At 43.5% G+C, this 8,915-nt stretch overlaps 1 protein-coding gene across 10 annotated transcripts in view; it reads left to right on the top strand.

The window, feature by feature from the left end:
• Positions 1-4,778: 4,778 nt before the first annotated feature.
• The window catches only part of PHLDB2 (pleckstrin homology like domain family B member 2), a 66,128-nt gene continuing 61,991 nt past the window's right edge, over positions 4,779-8,915 (top strand). For 5 of the 10 annotated variants that reach the window (XM_017731781.1, XM_017731779.1, XM_017731777.1 and 2 more), the window contains exon 1: positions 6,681-6,938. The gene's annotated coding sequence lies outside the window, so the exon portion shown is untranslated. Of the gene's footprint in view, positions 4,934-6,675; positions 6,939-8,915 lie in introns of those variants that run through there. The other 5 variants (XM_017731776.1, XM_008631697.2, XM_017731774.1 and 2 more) reach the window with 4 other exon arrangements.

The following is an 8,915-nucleotide window of genomic DNA, read 5'->3' as shown; positions in this document are numbered from 1 at the left end:
TGTTACCTGTAGGATGTCTGGGCATGGTCCCCCATTATCCCCCATGGTAACCCAAAATGGGGCTGACATAAGGAGGAAAGGGAAGAACAGCATAGGGATTAATCTGGCACAGGGCATGTATATATATAAGGGGTATGTGCCATATCCTGTCTTACCATGCTTTGCATGCCAGCAAGCTGTCTGGTCCAGAAGCTATCCCGGCCTCAGGAGCCAGACTTGTCCAGCACCCATCCGTTAAAAACCTGTGGGGAAATGCTGGACCATCTTCCCCTTTCCCGTGCATATTCTGTTGGGAAATGAATGTATTGTGTTCTGTGACATTCTCCACTATCCTGTTACACTTTCAGGATTTGGTTGAAGGGGGTGCAAGTGCAGTGGAAAAGCTAGGTTGTGGGTTGTCACTTGACTTCTATTTTGGTTTAGGTTGATTTTACCTTGGGTATTAGCATATCTTCAGAATGTCTGTCTTTAGGTTTAGTATATTTTGCCTAAGCACTTTAGGCAATTTTAAGTAAGGGCTGCATAGGGAGAGAATTGTTATAATTTACATTTTTCAGATGCTTTTAATCTTGCCTCTGTTAGTAGAAAAAAAACCAGAAATCTGAGGCTAAAATATATCTCTGCATCTTATTTTGCCCTATTACTGTGAGAAAGTAGTAGCAATATTGTGTTATCTTTTGTGCTGCTAATGGGACATAATTCCACATTTGGGGGCTATCTGCTGAAAAGAAAACCTCTACAACCCTTCTGAATGCACATATAAAAACCTGTCAGCAAAAACAACTTCATGAATCAGTTGTGAGAATATATTTTATCTAAACTTCATTAGGCAAAGCTTCTTCCTTTACAAAAGCCCACATGACTCCGAACAGAATGAAAGAAGTTTTAGCAACCATCTTTCTTTTTGGTACAAATACATTGTTTTACCTCTTTTGACTCTATACTAGTTAATTTTATTTCATTTGAAGGGGAAGAATACTTTTTTGCAGGAGGAAGAAAACAAATGATAATTTATTCCAACACAGATAGATCCATCTTTACACAGATTAACTGTGAAATTACACTAGTAACTTGGTTCTTCTGTTCCATACTTTGCCCCCGCTGAGATTTCTTGTGTAACCTTGGGCAAATAGCTTAAATTGCTTTAGATTTCTTCTCACTTCCTACTAAAGAAAGTACTGTCTTACTGATATGACCCACAGTATTGTTATATATGCGTCCAGATTTGATAAATAGAGACCAAAGGAGAATAGAAAACTTCCCTGGCTTGGCATCAGAAGAAAATCATAAGGCTTCCAAACTTGAGTGCATGTAAGGACTTATGAATCAGCTTATTGCTTGCTTCATAAAAGATAAGACTAGAAGGCACAACTATGGAATGAAGGTACCCATGTATCCAACCACTGAGTACAAAACGATTAGCTGTCCTAATCTGTGACTATAACTGTAAACCAGTGTAGCTACAGAATTTGCACCATGTCTTGTGCCAACTGCTTTCCTACTGTTTTGGCATCTATGAGGAGCACTGACCAAGGTTTTGCTAGTGCTTGTAGTTTTCAACGTGTTTTCTCACAGACCATATAATCAAAAATGTACTTGTGTCCAGGAAAAAACACTTCAGTATCACTCTATAGAGCTTAGCAGCAGTAGCAGAGCTGGCTAACGAAGGCCTAACCCCCACTGACCAGTGCACACGCTGATTCTAGGAAAGGGAAGCAATTAATCAGCTGTGAAGACAGAGAACCATACACAAGCTAATAGGGAAATGCTCTTGTGATTTGAAGCAATGTCCATCCTGTGGTAGCAAAAATTCTTTCGATTACTAAAATACTCTATTTAATGAAGAAATAGTGTGATCTTTTATTGCATTAAATGGTCCAGTTGCTTAATGAAAATGGTTACCTTTCCAACAAATCTTGTCTTGTTTATGTCCTTAGGCCATTATGGATACAACACTGGTGCTACTTAAATGAATCATTATGAGTTGTGCAATTATAGACAGAGGGATTTTTTCAAGGTAACTACTTATTATTAACAGAAAATTAACTGCTTAAATTAGTCTCCCTTTAATGGTAGTTCTGCAACACAGTTATACTGTGGGCTGGGCAGTCGGCATAAAGGAAGAGCAAATATCCCAGCTCTGCTGTAAATCTAGGCAAAAACTCACAGAAGTGAAACAAAACCCACCTATCAGACCTGTCTCTTAAGCTCTGAATCCAGCTGCAAAAGCAGCCAATGCCTGATGATTCAGAAAAATGAAAAATATAACTGCTTTTTTTGCCTTGCAATTAGAATTTAGTTAATTGTGTACAACTGCGCAAAGGAAGAGAGTAAGGAAATTCCTTTCTTGACCCTTCTAGCAATTGACTTCTGCCCTGAAGCATGAGATTTGATTACTCATGTAACTTATTTTCCCCAGGCAGTTTCTTCTTGATAGCTCTTGCGTGACAGTTTAAAAAAGGACGAGTCACAAGAACACTCCACTGGTTGAACCCCAAATTATTTTATTACTGATATACATTTCTACTGTGTGCTGCATTAATAGATTTTTAGATTTTTAACTACGATGACCACTGTAACTGCAGGGTGTGATTTTTTTTCACCACAATGTAACTGATGAATGCAGTCATGCCCAAGCGTTGCCTTTTGACTTTGCAGATATTCCCACCGGGCCTTAAAAATCAAGATTCTTTCCTAACCTAGAATCCAGCCTGCTATGCTGCCTCAAAATGTCTTTGAGGAAGTTACAGCAGAGGAATCACTGCTTGCTTTGAAGTTTCACCCAAAGTTCTGGTTGTAACCATTGTTACTATTTTCAAGCTATAAACAAGTGTTTCAAAATGCTGGAAAGCACTGAATCCTTACGACTTCATTTGTTGTGACAGGTTTGTTCAAAAAGGGTGCAACTTAATTGATGTGTTGGTGATGCTTGTTCAAGAAACAGAGGTTCAGTCTCAAACACAACTGCTCAGATCTATTTGTTTCTCATCTCATCAATCACTCTAATGCAAGTACTTTTTCGACTTTTTTCAGAAGAGGTAGAGGTGTTGGGAAGGAAGAGGTTTCACCTGGAATCCTTTTCTTGATCTGGTTTTTGTAAATAATTGCACCACCCCACCAAAGCATGTCACAAATCATAGATTGTGAATCCAAATAAGTAGTTAAGGCACAAAATGGAAGACACCAGACCAGTTTTGCCACCAAAGAAAAGGATGGGTGTAACAGCATCTAGTCATCAATGGGAAGCTTTATCTTAACCGATTTTGTCAGGCTGGGAATCGCCTCTCCTCCTGAAGGTAACATAAAGCCTGAACCAACTCCCAGCTGTGGGCTCTGGCTCATTTGACAGAAATGCAGTCATGCCCACCACACCTGATGTGGATAAAATCCGTAAAGGTAAGGGACCAGGTAACACAGAGGTTGTGATTGCAGGTGCCTGCTCAGAGATTACTTCAGTTCTGAAGCGATCTCTCCTTCTATCCTATAAAAGCATGGCATTGAAGTATGGTAACAAAATGGTGTTTTATTACCGTTTTCAATGCTCCTGATTAAAGCATGCTTTTTGCAAACATTCCAACATCTGATTTCTACTTACATGAATTACCATGGAAACTAAACTTTTATCGGGCACTCTTGCATACTGAGGGGTGGAGAATTTTAAAAGCCTCTATGATATGCAGTACAGTTGATGCAGCAGTACAATTGCTATGAAAACTGTTAATGTTAGCTAGGTGGACTGTTGAACCCATCTATGACTTATAGCTCTTGTGCAAGTTTCCATATACTTTTTCCTGACTTTCTTTAATAGTAGCATGGCTTCTTTTGTTCCAACAAGAGTTTTCAGTTCTTTAGTTTATGGAGTTTCACTTGTTTCCTAATTTTTAAGCATTTCCCACTCATAAAATGACCAAGACAGGGGGTTTTTTTGTTGTTTTAAATTGCCAGACTCTTGCCTGTTAAACATTACAACTTACCAAGTTATTTTAGAGCCTCAGCTATGGCTGGTTTTCAGTACTTATTATTATTTTAGAAATAAGACCTATTCTTTATTTTTATTTCTTTTGCTGAAAAGAAACAGATGACACTGATTTAGACAAAGTTTTCCCAGCATACAGGTTATCAGGAGAAACATATGGTCTGCCTTACCTAGCTTTGCTGCCTCCTCACCTACTGGGTAGGAACTAAGTGAAGGAACGTTTTAGCTGGCACATCACAAGTCCTTCAGAGTAACGCTTTGACCACAAGAGCAAAGTTGCAGCTTTCCATACTGCTAGGCTTCACTTCCCCCTGGGGAGATTTTTGCAGACTATTACTTACAGTTTTTCCCACTTAAAAGGAAAAGGAAGATCATGTGAGATGAAGGGAAAGCTGGCTGCTTTTGGTTCTGGCTGTGGCAGGATTAAAAGTAATTTTCAGTTCTACTAACTTTAAGCATGTCCTTAACTTAACTCTGCATTTATTAAACGCATATTGCCTTTATTTTTTAAGTGCGTGTACTTCTCCTTGCTTGTTCAGTGAACAGAGAAGAGCCAGGTTCAATGCTAGTGGAAAATGAAGCACTGGGCTGCTTGTGGAGGCATCACAGAAGAGACCATCTAGGTTCCGGCCTTTTAGAGTAATTAGTCTCAAAGTTTGTCTTTTTATATGTAAACTACAATAGACACCAAGGCAGGGGCAGTCTTTTGTTCAATATTCTCTAGTATTCTGGGTGTCACTATACAGATTCCAGACATTAATGAGTTATTACAAAGTTTATATTGTAGTAAAGTACCAGTTCTAGCCAAGTAAAATATCTCCTGGAATATGTAAGGCAGGAAGTGTATCACAGCAAACTCCATTTCCTCGTGGCACATGGGAACAGTCAGCGGTCACGCTTTACCTGGCCGAGTGCTGGGTGAGCTTCGACCCATCGCGCAGGACCCCTGCACAGCAGGTAAGTGCTGCTATTCCCGAATTTCCTCTTTGGGAAACAAACGGGGAAAGGTAGAGTGACGAGGCCACACAGCACGAAACAAGATCTCTATGCAGGATACTCTGGCTCACTGCCCTGAGTCCTCCAGGCTGGCTCGCATCTCTCACCGCCGGGGTTTGCCGTACCAAGCTGACACTGCACAGGCGCTCGGAAAGCGAAGGTTGGTTATACGCCCTGGGCTGCCAGCACCCAGTGATCCCGGGCGTGGGACGACCCCTCCCCGAAGGCTGTGTCCCCTTTTTTTTCCAATGTAACAGCTCCAACCCCGGCCGGGGGCCGGGCTGCTTCTGTCCCTGAGCAGCCTCCTGAGCCAGGATCCCTGCAGGGTCCGGGCTGGCACCTCCAGCCGCTTGTCGAACATGGGACGGGCGAGACGCGCTGCTCTGGCGAAAGTTTTGCCGATCTGGTGCTGGTTTGTAGGATTGCTTTGGTGTGAAAACCCCTCCAGCAAGGGCCGGCCGGGCTCACCAGCCCGTTCCCTGCTTTGGGAACAGCAAAATGCTGGGGGTGGCAGCTGCATCCTTCGGTGATGCACGGGGATGGACGGGGGTCTTTTGCATACACACGAGAGTATCTATGTATACAGACATACTTCCATGGGCGTACTTTTCTCAGGTAAGAGAAAATCTTGAATCTCAGGACACCCCAGGCAGAGGCAACAGCAGGTGTGACCCCGGGCTGGGTGAGTGCCAGGGGCGCCCCAACCAGGGCACGGAGGCAACCCGGCTCCACTCCGGGATCGGGAGGGCAGAGGGCAGCCCCCTCTGAAACACGGCTTCCCCGGGGATGAGGAGGAGGAGGAAGAAGAGGTGGAGGGCGGGCGCAGGTAAAGCGCAGCCCCAGCCCCAGGCACGGAAAACGGGGCCCGCGCCCTGCCAGCGCCGCCCTGTTTGCTCAGCTAATCTCGCGGGCAGGAAATTGCCTGGCGACTCATATTTATGGATCGTGAAGAGCTCCACGGCGGCCCCTCCGGGGATATCCCTGTGCCCGTTTCCCCGTTCTCGCCCGTCCATCCCCCTGCTCCCTCCCTTCCCCCCCATCCCGACTGCCCTTCGCCAGCCACGCTCCCGCGATCTTCTAGTGCCTCTGGTTTCTGCTAGCTCCAATGACTTTCTGCAGTTCTCCTGATCTCTTTACAGATTTTATAGCTTATATTCAGTCATCAAATCTCTCTGCTTCGGCTCTGGTATTCAGTATGTATATTTCTCCCCAGGGGTATGATGCTAATTTTTCCCTATCCTGAAATTTTTCTCTTTGCCCTGATACATTCTCATGCTTGAAGAATCCTCTGCAGACTCATAAGCTGAATGTATGTGTGTGAGTTTGTAAAAATAAGAGTAGCACATATGTACAGTAATTTGGACAGCTGTTTGAATTGTCAGATTTTCATGTTATTATCATGTATAACTACATGAATTAATGTTCTGCTGCTTTAGTTCAAGAACTTGGCTATCACTTTAATTAGAGCTCTAACTATCTCTCATGTCTTGAAATTCTCATTTAAATTGCCTGAGTACTTTTCTCAACAAATCTTCAGTTGTATTCTTGGCAAATTGGTATTCCTAAATGATGTACATTTTTAGACTCCCTGTATCCCCAAGCAGTCTCTAGTATCTAAATGTTTGCCAAAGAAATCTCATGTAAATATTGTCATTTAGATCTGTAGAGATAGATTTAAATAGTTATAATTTCTTTCTGGTGTCTTGTAAAGGCTCCTGCGGCTGTGCGAGGGCTGCCGTGCCCGGCGGGGATGGGTTCCCGGGGCTGAGCCGGCGATGGATGCCGTCTCGGCATCGCTGGAGTTTAGCAACAGGAACCCGGCGGTACGGCGGATCGGCTTGCAGACGGAAATCGGGGGTTTGGGCTCGGTCTCCCCTGACAGATTTAGAGCTCCTAAGTCCTCCCTCGTGTAGCCCTGTCAGCAGCTGGGTGGCATTCGGCGGCGCCCGGAGCCCCGCGCTCGGTGGTGAGTTCAGCTTGGGGATCAAAGCTTTCTCGGGAAGATACCTGCTGCCCACGAGCAAAGGGAGGAACGGGCTGGGAACTACGGTCCCCGCTCCTTCTCCTCCTGCCCCAAAGCTGCCCGAGGAATTTACCCGTGTGCAGAAGTGTAAATAGACAGTCTGCGCTTACATAAAGACTCAAGAGATGGGCTTTCTGCTCCTGCCACTGAGTGCTTTCTTGATTTCACACACATGGCTTTTGTCACCAGTTCCTTTTCCCCCAAATGCTCATCTTGTCAGCCTGTCATCTTGTCTCTGTGCCTTGACTCTGCCCGTTCCCGAATCCTCTGTGTCTGCATCTTCAGGGCATCTGGGTGAACATGTTGCCAGTCGGAACATGGTGAATATTTCTTTTTTGTGCCACACCTTCCCCCTCTTTTGGAGGAAGAGGGATACAAGAGCAGCCTTTTTTGCAAGTTTTCATGCTTAGTGAACTTTTTCGGTTTTGCATTCTTTATATTCTCATGGATAATGTCCTCAAAGACAAGCTGTTAACGTGGGAAAGGATGAGAGATGGGAGGAAGTAAGGTATGATAAAGTGGAATTGCAAAGGATGAGGATGGGCTTGCTTTCCCACCGCAGAAGGAAGCAGTGTAGGAAAGAAAGGAGATTAAGTGATCAGAAGATGGGAGAGTGCCTACCTTTGCTGTCATGAGGAGGGGTAGTCTGAACTAAGAGGGTTACAGAAAAAGAGATACTTTTAGGGCTGTCAAGCAGTAACATTCTACCATTTCTATATAGTTCATTTTACACAGCTCCTTTTCTACACCAGCAATTTATTTTGTTTCTATTTTGACAAATGCTAAATCGACTCATTAGTGTGTCTCTGTTTTTACTGAGGATATGGAAATCTTTGCCATCAGCCAGGACAGGAAGAGTGGTCATTTTCTTCCATATCAGTTACTGTCTATACTTATCAGATACAATTATCAACCGGATCCTTGGAAGTAGTCAAAGGCATCAGTTGACTACTGTGGAGAAGGAACAAAGCTCATCATGAAAAATTTGAAGTATTTTGAGTTTAGATAGGAAGTGGAGATTAGGTGAGCTAAAGGTTGCAGATCCATCTTGAGGCTGGAGCTGGATCAGAAGGACTGAACACGTTTAAATGGGAAGATCTTTTTTGTCTTTTCCACTTGAAGATCCAGAGAAAAGATGAAATAATCAAAGTGGGTGTGGGCAAGTGCTGGTGATTGTTAATGAAGGGATTAATGCTGTGTTCACTGCACATGTAGTGTATTCTTTCCATTTTAATTTGTTAAAATGAACAGTTAATTCTGGTGTGTAATAACTGCCAGCAAGGCAAACAGTGTTTCCCACTGAATTAAACAAGCAGCTATAAAATGATGTTCTGAGTGTTTTGAGCAGGTGCTGTTCATTTAGGATTTGTTTTAGAGGTGCTGTTCATTTAGCATTTGTTTTAGACTGGTGGAGCACATCCAAGATGCTACAGAAATCCAGGGGGAGTTTTTCCCTGTAGAAAGAAGGTCCTCCAGAGACTGCAGTGTAGAGTAAACTGTATAAATATGACCAAGTTTGGGTTTTTTCTTACTCAGGTCTCATGCAGGTGGAATCAGTTTTTAAGTGAATCATTTGATTTAACTTCCTTTATTATAGTATTTGGTGTAACTGCAGGTATAGCATCTCTGTTCCTTGCCCAAGGGAATGCAGTCCTGGCGCCTGCCGGTAAATGCAGAGACTGCAGTGTAGAGTAAACTGTATAAATATGACCAAGTTTGGGTTTTTTCTTACTCAGGTCTCATGCAGGTGGAATCAGTTTTTAAGTGAATCATTTGATTTAACTTCCTTTATTATAGTATTTGGTGTAACTGCAGGTATAGCATCTCTGTTCCTTGCCCAAGGGAATGCAGTCCTGGCGCCTGCCGGTAAATGCTGCCCCGTGTTGGTGCAGGCAGACCCATGGCTTGGTAGCACCGCAG

This window comes from Corvus brachyrhynchos, unplaced genomic scaffold (genome assembly GCF_000691975.1).
Source record: "Corvus brachyrhynchos isolate BGI_N302 unplaced genomic scaffold, ASM69197v1 scaffold3, whole genome shotgun sequence".
In the NCBI taxonomy this organism is placed as follows: Eukaryota; Metazoa; Chordata; class Aves; order Passeriformes; family Corvidae; genus Corvus; species Corvus brachyrhynchos.
This window is presented reverse-complemented; position numbering and strand designations above follow the sequence as displayed.